This window comes from Macrotis lagotis, chromosome X (assembly GCF_037893015.1).
Source record: "Macrotis lagotis isolate mMagLag1 chromosome X, bilby.v1.9.chrom.fasta, whole genome shotgun sequence".
Lineage (NCBI taxonomy): Eukaryota > Metazoa > Chordata > Mammalia > Peramelemorphia > Peramelidae > Macrotis > Macrotis lagotis.
The window spans coordinates 231460773-231472696 of NC_133666.1; positions in this window are offsets into that span (position 1 = coordinate 231460773).

Consider the following 11924-nt stretch of genomic DNA (forward strand, 5'->3'; position numbering starts at 1 on the left):
CTTTTTCTTATTAACTTTCATCTTATTTGAGTTATCTCAATGTTCTAAGCTGCAAATTAAATGTTTTTTTCAATGTTGAACTTCTCATGTATGATGGAAGCAATCTTGCCCAGATTTAGTGTATAATTCCAATAAGAATTGACCAAAGTCATTGATAAAAATGTTAAACATCACTGCACTACAGTGCAACACAGATTCCTGGAACGCTCTACTTGAAAATTCTTTCCAAGCAATACACACTCCAAATTACTCTTTATTCTTTGGAACAAAATATTCAAACACTGAATTTATTTAATCATTTGTGTTTGACAACATCTCCATATTTTCCAACAACAAAAAAACTATTATGAATGAGAAACCCATATATCCTAATCCCTAGTCCTGTATTCTTTCTACTACAAAGCATAGTCTTTCTATAACAAGAGTGTACTTGAATGTAACACTTTAAATCTCATTTTGCCTAAAAACAAGTCTATGAAATATCTGATTCATACATTATTATTTCAATTTTGCATAAAAGGAACAAAGACTTAAGAACAAAATGACTTGTCCATGATTATATATCTACTAAATGATAAAGTCATCATTGAAACCCATTTCTTTTTTGTTGTTGTTCAGTTGCTGTTCAGTTGCTCAGTCTGATTCTTTGTGACCCCATTTGGTAAAGATATTGGAGTTGTTGGCCATTTTCTTCTCCAACTCATTTGACAGATGAGGAAATGAAGGAGAGCAAAGTTAAGTGCCCAGGGTCACACAGTTAATAAATGTCTGAGGTTAGATTTGAACTCAAAAGATGAGTCTTCCTAACTTCAGACTCTGTACTTTATATACTGTGTCACCTAGCTGCCCAGGTCTATTTTTCCTCTTCTAAAATAATGTGTTCTTTCTGCTATACTGCTTTACCTTTGTAAGTTAACTCATATTTTTTGGTTTCTTATGTTCCTCAAAAATCTCTGAATCTAAATATGATATTCTAGAAAGCCATCAAAATGATTAACAAGCACAAAAGTTTTAACCATGTTTCTAAGGTTTAGAGGAAGTTCTCTGACCTTTATTTTAGGGTTTTTTTTTTTTTAAATCATCATTTGCCTTATATTTTTTTGTTTGTTTTTGTTTTTGTTTTTGTTCATACTTTCAACAAGTGGTTAAGTGATTTCCCCAAGGTCACACAGCTATGTAATTATTAAGTTTCTGAGGTAAGATTTGAACTCAAGTCCTCTTGACTCCAGGGCCCCTGCTCTATCCACTGAATCATCTGACTTCCCCTTGCCTTATATTCCTTAGATATTATTTTCTTTTTCTCTTAGGACATATCTCAAGATTTCTTCCTACCTGCTCACACACTTGTCTCTCCTCATGCCTTTATCTTCTTTATTCTGATAAACTATATCTACTTTTTCTTTTCTTTTTGATGCCTTGTGTGAACCAAATCCTACCTCTATATTTGCCACTCAGCACAATATTTTTAAAACATAAAAGTAAACATTTCTTAAACATTTTAGGTGGATGCAAATTTCACTCTGGTATTCTATTGATTATATACATATAATATGCATATGCATATACAATATACAAAATATGTATATATATATATATATATATATATATTCACCCTGCTATTTAAAAACTTTTCTTCTCAAACTGATACTCATACAAAAACTTCATTCCTTTTGTGATTATTCCTTCCAATTTCTTTGGTGTTTCAAAAATTGGAGAAACATGAAGCTAGAATTTCTCATAAAATATATATTTAGACTCCATCATTTTGCATATAAATGTTTGGAGACATAGAGCAATTAAGTGACTTGCTTAGAGTTGATGAACGTCTAAGGTTTCTGATTGGTAAGACCTGCTTTCTCCTAGTGGAGATAATTATCTCTGCCCAATGAGTTTCATTATCTATTGTTCTTCCTGCCATTGAGTAAATGGCATAACTGCACTGAATCTCAGTTCCCTTATCTAAAAAATGAAGTTAAAAACTAGATGAATTTTATTTTTAGTTAGACAAACATTTATTAAGCAACTATTGTGTTCTATACACTGATAATTGCTAGAGATACAAAGACAAAATTAAGAGAAAGAGAAATTCATGGTTCTTGATTTCACATGAGCCAAAACATATACAAAGGAAATACAAAGACATATATACACACATACTCAGATATATGTATATTTATACAACATAATTCTGGCAGTGAGATCAATGGAAACTAGAAGGAGGTGCTTGAAATTCTTATAAAAAAACTAAATATTCTTTGAAACTAGATTAAGGTGACAAAATTTCAATTTTCAATTACACAATTCAATGTTGTGTGAAACTAAGTTGGCATTAAGTAATGAAGAATATAAAATGCTTTATAAGAATTGGAATTTTATCCTAGGGATGAAAGTGAGTTGCTGAAATTCCATGAAACATGTTCTTTTAATGTTATCACTTTGGCAGGAATGTATCACTTGAACAGGCAAGAGAATAGAAGCAGGGAGTTCAACTACGAAGATATTTAAATAATGAATTAGAAGAGATGACAAGATGTCAAACCAGGGTGGGGCTTGTATGCTTGTAAAGAAGGTGATGTGATATATGAGATTTGTGGAGATAAAATTAACAGTACTTGGCAACTGATTAGATATGGTTGGTGAAGGAGAGTAGTGTTGAACATGATAGTGAGGCTATAAACTTGAATGAATATCTATTTTGGCTTTAATGTAGAGAAAATGAAGATGAATATTATGAAATGTGCCTGGAAAATTAGGTATAAGGCATAATCTTTAGAGAAATAAATGCCACGCTGGGTCATTTATATTTTATCCTAAAAGTAATGGGGAATCCATGAAAGGTTTTCAACACTGGTGTAACATAATTCAACTGTTTGTGAGCAAGGTTATTTTGAAAATTTTATGAAGGAAAGGAGTGAGAAGTAATTAGATGCAGAAGGATAAATGAATTAGGAGACTAGTCCATAAAGCAAGATTTGAAATAATGAGACCTTAAACTTGGGTGATATTCAAATGAAAACAAACCCTGGAAATAGAATCAGTAAGATTTAGTAAGGGCATGACAGGATACATGAGGTATAAAGAAGGAGTCAAAGGTTTCTTTGAAAATAGAAACATGGAGGGGCAGCTAGGTGGCTCCGGGCCTGGAGTCAGTAGTTCATGGGTTCAAATCTGGTTTCAAACACTTAATAATTACCCAGCTGTGTGGCCTTGGGCAAGCCACTTAACCCCATTGACTAGCAAAAAAAATTCTAAAAGCATGCTGAAAGCAATCTGCTATCATGTTAAGAGGAAATTGAAGTACATAGACATTAAATGGCTATTCACAGAGAGGGTATTTGAGGCAAGATTTGGACTTAAGTCTTCTTGCTTACAGGTCAAAAGTTCTAACCAACCTATCAATTACCTATCTTCCTTGAAGCATTATCTATTCCTGTGATAAATTTGAGGGCAGCTAAGTGGCACAAGGGATAGAGTACAGGGTCCAAGGTCAGGAAAACTCAGTTTTCTGAGTTTTTGGTTCTGCCTTCAGATATTTAGTAGCTATGTGATTCTGAACAAGTCACTTAACCCTGTTTGCTTCAGTTTCCTAATCTCTAAATTGACTTGGAGAAGGAAACAGCAAACTATTCCATGCCAAAGAAATGCCAATGGAATCATGAAGAATGGGACATGGTTAGTGCAGCTAGGTGGTGCAGTGGATAGAGCACCAGCCCTGGAGTCAGTAGTACCTGGGTTCAAATCCAACCTCAGACACTTAATAATTACCTAGCCGTGTGGCCTTGGGCAAGGAAATTAACCCCATTGCCTTGAAAAACCTAAAAAAAGGAATGGGACATGGCTAAAATGACAGAGAAACAATAATAATATTTAGTAGTAAGTTTTTTTTTTTATTTCAAAATGTGCCAATTCATTTGTCAGCCATTGATTTTAAGGTCAAATTTTCTCTGCCATTTTTTAGATATGTTCATCATCATAAGATTTAGTTAAAATCAAAAAAAATTGTTTAAATATAAAATTACTTATAATGAAGTAATCAAGTGATAGCTAAAACTCATTAGGAAATCTAAAATTACATGCAAAAATAACATTTTAGGAGCTGCTAGGTGGCGCAGTGGATAAAGCGTCAGCCTTGGAGTCAGGAGTACCTGGATTCAAATCCAACCTCAGACACTTAATAATTACCTAGCCATGTGGCCTTGGGCAAGCCACTTAACCCCATTGCCTTGAAAAACCTAAAAAAACATAACATTTTATTACTTTACTGGCATGATTATATTCAATACAACTTGGTCATATGAAAATTATTATAAGATAGAAAGGGGTTTTGATATAATTCTAAAGGCATCTATATCATAACTGAGAATGGTTAACTTTTCTATAAATGACCTAAAGAACATATATGTTACATTTAAGAAACAGCATTTTATAATGGATTGATGGTTAGACCTAGAGTCATGAAGACCTGGGTAAAATTTTACACACTTACTGTGTGACCACGATTAACATATTTAGCCTCTTTTGATCTTCATTTTCTTCATCTTTGTAAATTTAAGAGTCATAGAACTACTTGATGGAAAAAAAACCTGGCAGTCATAATTCATGATATAGTGAAGGAGAAATGCTCTGATATCCTGGAAACAGAGGAGCAATAGTCTTTGAAATAATACATCCATCCCCTCCTGAAAGGGATCCCAAAGTGGGAAAAACCAAGTAATTTTGGTAATTTTGTGGTCAAACTTCAGTTTTCAATTCAAGTTGAAAATATTGCAAGGGACCAGAAAGAAACAATTCAAATACCAAGGAACCACAGCCAGGATTGCACAGGACCTGACTTCACCAACATTAAGGTATTGAGGACTTATTCTGAAGAGTCAGGGAGTTTGGATTCCAACCAAGAATTCACTATCCAGCAAAACTGGGTCTTCTCTTTCAGGGGAAATAGCAGATGTTCAATCTTTCTGATGAAAAGACCAGAACTAAACAGAAAATATCATCTTCCTGCTGGAGACTCAAGAGATAAATGAAAAGGTAAATAAATGGGAGAAAAGACAAATCTATTATTTATTAAGATTAAACTGGTTACATCCACACCTAGGAAGTAGATTCTCATTACTCAATTACGGGGAATATTCTTAGGTAAAAGAAATGGGCATTCATGATATATCCATGTTTTTGAAGGAATGATTTAAAAATATTCTTATAAAGGAGGGATAATAAAGAGACAGTTGGAAGGGAGAGATTGAATGGAGTAAATTGCATTACATTAAGAGGTACAAAGGACCTATTACAATAGAGAGATAGAAGGAAAAAGGCAAGAATTGACTGAATCCTACTCTTATCAGATTTGTCACAAAGAGGGATTAACAACACATTCATCTGATTTTGGAAATTTGTCTTTTCAAGTATTAAGAAGGAAAAGGGTGGGAGGAGGGAAGGAGGGGCTGTTAGAAGGAACAGGAGGAAGGGGAAAAGAGTAAGGGAAAAATGTACAGATGTGGATAGAATAGGGGATAAGTATGCACATTGCAAGAGGGAGTATTCAGAAGCAAAATACCAGGGAGAAGGGAGAGGGTGCAAAAAAAGAGGGAAAAAATAATCAATATACACACATATATGCTTCCTCTTTGCAGTATTAGAATATTTGCATTTTTTAAAGATTTTATTTATTTTGAGTTTTACTATTTTCCCCCTAATCTTATTTCCCTCCCCCCATCCCCCCACAGAAGGAAATGTATCAGTCTTTACATTGTTTCCATGGTATACATTGATCCAAATTGAATGTGATGAGAGAGAAATCACATCTTTAAGGAAGAAACATAAAGTAAAAGAGATAGCAAGATCAGACAATAAGATATTAGTTTTTTTCCTACATTAAAGGTAATAGTCCTTGGTCTTTGTTCAAACTCCACAGTTCTTTTTCTAGATACATATGGTATTCTCCATTGCAGAGAGCCCCAAATTGTTTCACTGATGAAATGAGTGAGTTGATCAAGGTTGATCATTGTCACCATGTTACTGTTAGGGTGTGCAGTGTTTTTCTGGTTCTGCTCATTTCAATCGGCATCAGTTCATGCAAATTCCTCCAGGCTTCCCTGAATTCTTATCATTCCTGGTTTCTAATGGAACAATCGTCTTCTATGATATCCATATACCATAGTTTGCTAAGCCATTCCCCAAATGAAGGACATTTAGTTGATTTCCAATTTTTGCCACCACATAGCAGCCACAGGGCTGCTATGAATATTTTTGTACAAGTGATGTTTTTACCCTTTTTCATCATCTATTCAGGGTATGCACATTTTTGTTGCCCTTTGGGTGTAGTTCCAATTTTCTCTCCAGAAAAGTTGAATGAGTTCACAGCTCCACAAGCAATGTATTAGTGCCCCAGATTTCCCACATCTCTTCCAAGAATGACCATTACACTTTCTGGTCATATTGTCCAGTCTGAAAGGTGTGAGGTGGTACCTCAGAGAAGCTTTAATTTACATTTCTCTAATAAGTAATGATTTAGATCAATTTTTCATATGCTTTGATCTCCTCATCTGTAAATTGTCTTTGATTATCCTTTGAACTTTTGTCAATTGGGGAATGGATTTTTTTATTTTTAAAATTTGACTCAGTTCTCTGTATACTTTAGAACTAAGTCCTTTATCAGAAACATTAGTTGTAAAGATTGTTTCCCAGTTTGCTACATTTCTTTTAATCTTGATTACAGTGGTTTTGTCTATGCAAAAGATTTTTAATTTAATGTAATCAAAATCATTTAGTTTGTTTTTAGTGATGTTCTCCATCTCTTTCTTAGCTATAAACTTTTTCCCTTTCCATAGATCTGACAGGTAAACTATTCCTTGATATTCTAGTTTGCTTATAGTATTGTTTTCTAAAATCTGTATCCGTTTGGATTTTATCTTTTTATATGGTGAGAGCTGTTGGTCTAATCTAAGTTTCTTTCATACAAAGTTCCAATTTTCCCAACAGTTTTTATCAAAGAGAGAGTTTATCTCAATAGCTGGACTCTTTGGATTTATCAAACAGCAGATTACTATAAATGATTCCTCTTATTGAACATAGTCTATTCCACTGGTCCTCCACTCTATTTCTTAGCCAATATCAGACAGTTATGAAGACTGATGCTTTATAATATAATTTTAGATTAGGTATGGCTAAGCCACCTTATTTTGCAATTTTTTTCATTAAATGGCTGGAAATTCTTGACTTTTTATTTCTCCATATGAATTTACTTACAACATATTCTAACTCATAAAAGTAATCTTTTGGAATTTTGATTGGTAGGGCAATAAAGAGGTTGTTTAGTTTTGGTAGAATTGTCATTTTTATTGTATCAGCTCGACCTATCCATAAGCAGTTGATGTTTGCCCAGTTATTAAAATCTGATTTAGTTTGTGTGAGAAGTGTTTTATAATTTTTTTCAAAAAGTGTCTGAGTCTGCCTTGCCAAATAGACTCCCATGTATTTGATATTGTCTGAGGTTACTTTAAATGGGATTTCTCTTTCTACCTCTTCCTGCTGTATCTTACTAGTCATATATAGAAAACCTGAGGATTTTTGAGGGTTCATTTTATATCCTGCAACTTTGCTAAAAGTGATCATTTTTTCCATTAGCTTTTGGAAGATTTCTCTGCATTCTCTAGGAATACCACCATGTCAATTGCAAAGAGTGAGTTTTGTCTCTTCCTTTCCAATTCTAATTCCATCAATTTCTTTTTCTTCTCTAATTGCTGAAGCTAACATTTCTAATATTATATTGAATAGTAGTGGCGATAATGGGGCATCCTTGTTTCACCCCTGATATCATTGGGAATGACTCTAAGCCTCTCCCCAATGAATATAATGCTTGTTGATGGTATCAGATAGATACTGATTCCTATTATAAGGAACATTCATTTATTTCTACACACTAGTGTTTTTATTAGGAATGGGTGCTGTATTTTTGTGAAAAGCTTTTTCAGCATCTATTGATATAATCATAAAATTTCTGAAAGTTTTGTTGTTTATATAATTGATTATACTAACAGTTTTTCTAATATTGAACCAACCCTGCATTCCTGGGATGAATTCTACTTGGTCAAAATGCATTATTCTAGTGATAACTTCTTGTAATCATTTTGATAAGATTTTGTTTAAGATTTGTATCCATATTCATCAGGGAGAAAGGTATATAATTTTCTTTCTCTGTTTTAGCTCTTCCTGGTTTAGGTATCAGTACCATATAGGTGTCATTACTAGAGTAAGGCAGAGTTCCATCTTTCCCTATTTTTCCAAAGAGTTTTTATAGAATTGGAACCAACTGTTCCTTAAATGTTTGGTACAATTCACTTGTGAATCCATGTGACTCTCAAGATTTTTTCTTGGGAGTTCAATAATGGCTTTTTGAATTTCTTTTTCTGAGATAGGGTTGTTTAGTTATTTAATCTACTCTTCATTTAATATGGTAAACTTATTTTTTGTAAATATTCATCCATTTCACTTAGATTGTCAAAATAATTCCAAATTATTACATTAATTTCCTCCTCACTTGTGTTCAGTTCACCTTTTTCATTTATGATACTAGCAATTTGGTGTTCTTCTTTCTTTCTTTTAACCAGATTTTAGCAGAGGTTTATCAATTTTATTGCTTTTGTTGTAAAACCAACACTTGGTTTTATTATTAATTCAAAGGTTTTTATCTTTTGATTTTATTAATTTCTCCTTTAATTTTTACTATGTCTATTTTGGCATTTAATTGGGGATTTTTAATTTGTTCTTTCTCTAATTTATTTATTTGCATATTTAGTTGATTGATTTTCTCTTTCTCTAATTTATTCATATAAGCATGTAAAATTATAATATATCCCCTGAGAGCCACTTTGTGTGAATCCCATAGGTTTTCATAGGTTGTTTCATTATTGTCATTATCTGGGATAAAATAATTAATTCTTTCTGTAATTTGTTCTTTGATCCACTCATTCTTTAAAATGAGATTATTCAGTTTCCAATTAGTTCTGGGTCTATATCTCCCTGGCCCATTATTGCACATGATTTTTATTGTACTGTTATCTGAAAAAAGATGTATTCACTATTTCTGCAATTGATAATTAGGTTTTTATGTCCTAGTACATGGTCAATTTTTGTATAAGTTCCATGTACTGAAGAGAAAAAGGTATATTCCATTCTATCCCCATTCAGTTTCCTCCATAAGTCTATATCTAATTTAACTAGCAATCTATTTACCTCCTTAACTTCTTTCTAGTTTATTTTATGATTTGATTTATCTAGATCTGAGAGTGGGAGCTTGAGGTCTTCCATTTGTAGAGTTTTGCCATCTATGTTTTCCTGTAGTTCTTTCAACTTTTCATCTAAGAATGTGGTTGCTGTCCCACTGGGTGCATATATATTCAGTATTGAAATCATTTTATTCTCTATAGTACCATTTAGGAGGATATAGTTTCCTTCCTTACCTCTTTTAACACTATCTATTTATGCAGCTGCTTTGTCTGAGATAAGGTTTGCTGCCCTGCTTTTTTCCAGTTCAGTTGAAACAAAATATATTTTGCTCCAGTGTTTTACCTTTACTCAGTATGTATCTCTCTGTTTCAAATGAGTTTCTTGTAAGCAGAATATTGTAGGATTCTGGTTTTTAATCCAGTCTGCTATTCGCTTATGTTTTAAGGGAGAGTTCATCCCATTCACATTCAAAGTTATAATTTCTAACTCTTTATTGCCCTCCATACTGTCTTCCCCTTGTTTGAATTTTCCCCTTTTCCCCTTTTATCCATATTCACCATTATTTTGTTTCTGAATACCGCCCCCTTCAGTTTGTTTGCACTTCCATATCCAGCCCCTCCCTTTTCTTTCCCCCTTTTTCTTTTTCCCCTTTTTCCTTTCCTTTTCTTCTGTTAGCTCCCCCTTTTTCTCCCTCTCCCTGTCTTTGACCCCCCCACCCCTTTCCCCCTTTTAATACTTGAAAGGTAACATATTTTTAAGTTAATTGAGTATGTGTATAAGTTTATTTTAAACCAAGTCTGAAGAGAGGAAGATTCAGGAGTTTCTCATCTCCTCCTTTCTTCCCCTCTATTTCCATTGGTCTTTTGTAACTCTAAATGAAATAAAATTTGCCCTCATTCAATCCCCTCCCTCCTCCCATCACCTTCCTGTCCCCCTTTTTAAAGAGGAGGTAAAACAACTCTATCTGAGTAAAAGAAAACTCTGAACATTCATCACTTCTAGCTAAGTATATTTTATCTAAAAGAGCTACAATTCTTGAGTTATTAGTGTCTTTCTTCCAAGTAGGGTAATAGTGACATCCATCCCATTGGATAGCAGTTTCATGGATAAGTCATGAGTATCCATCACTTCTGGATAGATATATTCTCTGTTAGAGTTACAGTTCTCAAGAGTTATGAGAATCTTTTTCCCATGCTGGGATATAGCCACTTTCAACTTAATGGATAGCAGGTTCCCGCCCCCTATTTTTTACCTTTTTATTTGTCTCTTGAACTTATTTGATGTCCAAATTTTCTATTTAGCTCTGGTCTTTTGATCAGGAATTTTTGGAATTCTTCTATTTCATTAAATATCCATCTTTTTTCCCAAAAAAAGAAGACTCAGCTTAGTGGGATAATGGATTCTTGGTTGTATTCCAAGCTCCCTTGCTCTTTGGAATATCTTGTATGCAGCCAGGTCCTGCATAATACTTACTGTGGTTCCTTGGTATTTAAATTGTTTCTTTTTGACTGCTTACAGGATTTTCTCTTTTATCTTATCGTTCTGGAATTGGCCACAGCATTACTTTGTGTTTTCGTTTTAGGATCTCTTTCCAGAGGGGATCAATGAATTTTTTTCAAGAACTGTTATGCCTTTTGTTTCCTTGATATCAGGGCAATTTTCCATCACTAGATCCTACATTAAGTCCAGACACTTTTTTTCTCTTCAATGTTTTCTGCAAGTCCAATAATTCTCAGGTTGCCCCTCTTCAATATATTCTTGAGGTCAATGGTTTGCTGGTGAGGTATTTTACATTTTTTCTATTTTTTGGTTTTGCTTAACAGGTTCTTCCAGTCTCATGAAGTCATTAATTTATGCAGACTATTAATTTTTTTTTAGAGAGGAGTTTACTTCATTTACCTTTTGCAACTTCTTTTCCAATTGGCCAACTCTATTTTTGAGGGAGTTTTCCATTTGACCAATTGAGATCCTTGAGAGAATTATTTTCTTTTTGCATTTGCTCAATTGAGAATCTGAGAGAATTATTCTCATTTTGTATTTGTCCAATTGAGGATTTGAGAGAATTGTTCTCATTTTGTATTTGTCCAATAGTATTTTCCAGTGATTTGTTTTCTTGTTGCAAGGTGGTAATCTCTTGGGTTTTTTCCCCCACATTTTCCAATTGATTTTTAAACTCCTTCTTTATTTCTTCAAGGAAGTCTTTCTATGAGGGAAACCAGATCATTTTCTCCTCAGAATTTCCAGGTCCTTCTGAGTTAGGGTCTTTTCCTTCCAAGAATTTTTCTATGGATCCACCTTTCCACTGACCTGTCTTCATTTTGCTAAGACCTTGAGTTGGGGAGTGGCTGGTTCACAGATGTTTGGTGTTGGGATCCCTAAAGGCTTTATTCACTGAGTGCAATATCTCAGGCTGGCCAGGAGGAAGTGCTAGAGGATTTTCCCCCTAAGTGTAATTTGTCCAGCTGGACAGTAAGGGATGCTGGTTGCTTTCTTTGGAATGTCTGTGACCTTGATTGAGGCCTTCTCCCTTGGCCTAGAGGGAGTGATTAAAGCTGTTAAATACTTTTGTCTTCACTTAATGGTGTTCTATATTCTGGGGTGAGGTAATCCCTCTCCCTATTGTCAGCTGGGTTAGTTCTTATGCTCACACACACACATGCCTGGGGCATAAGTAGCCTGTAATTGTTTGTTCTGGGAAG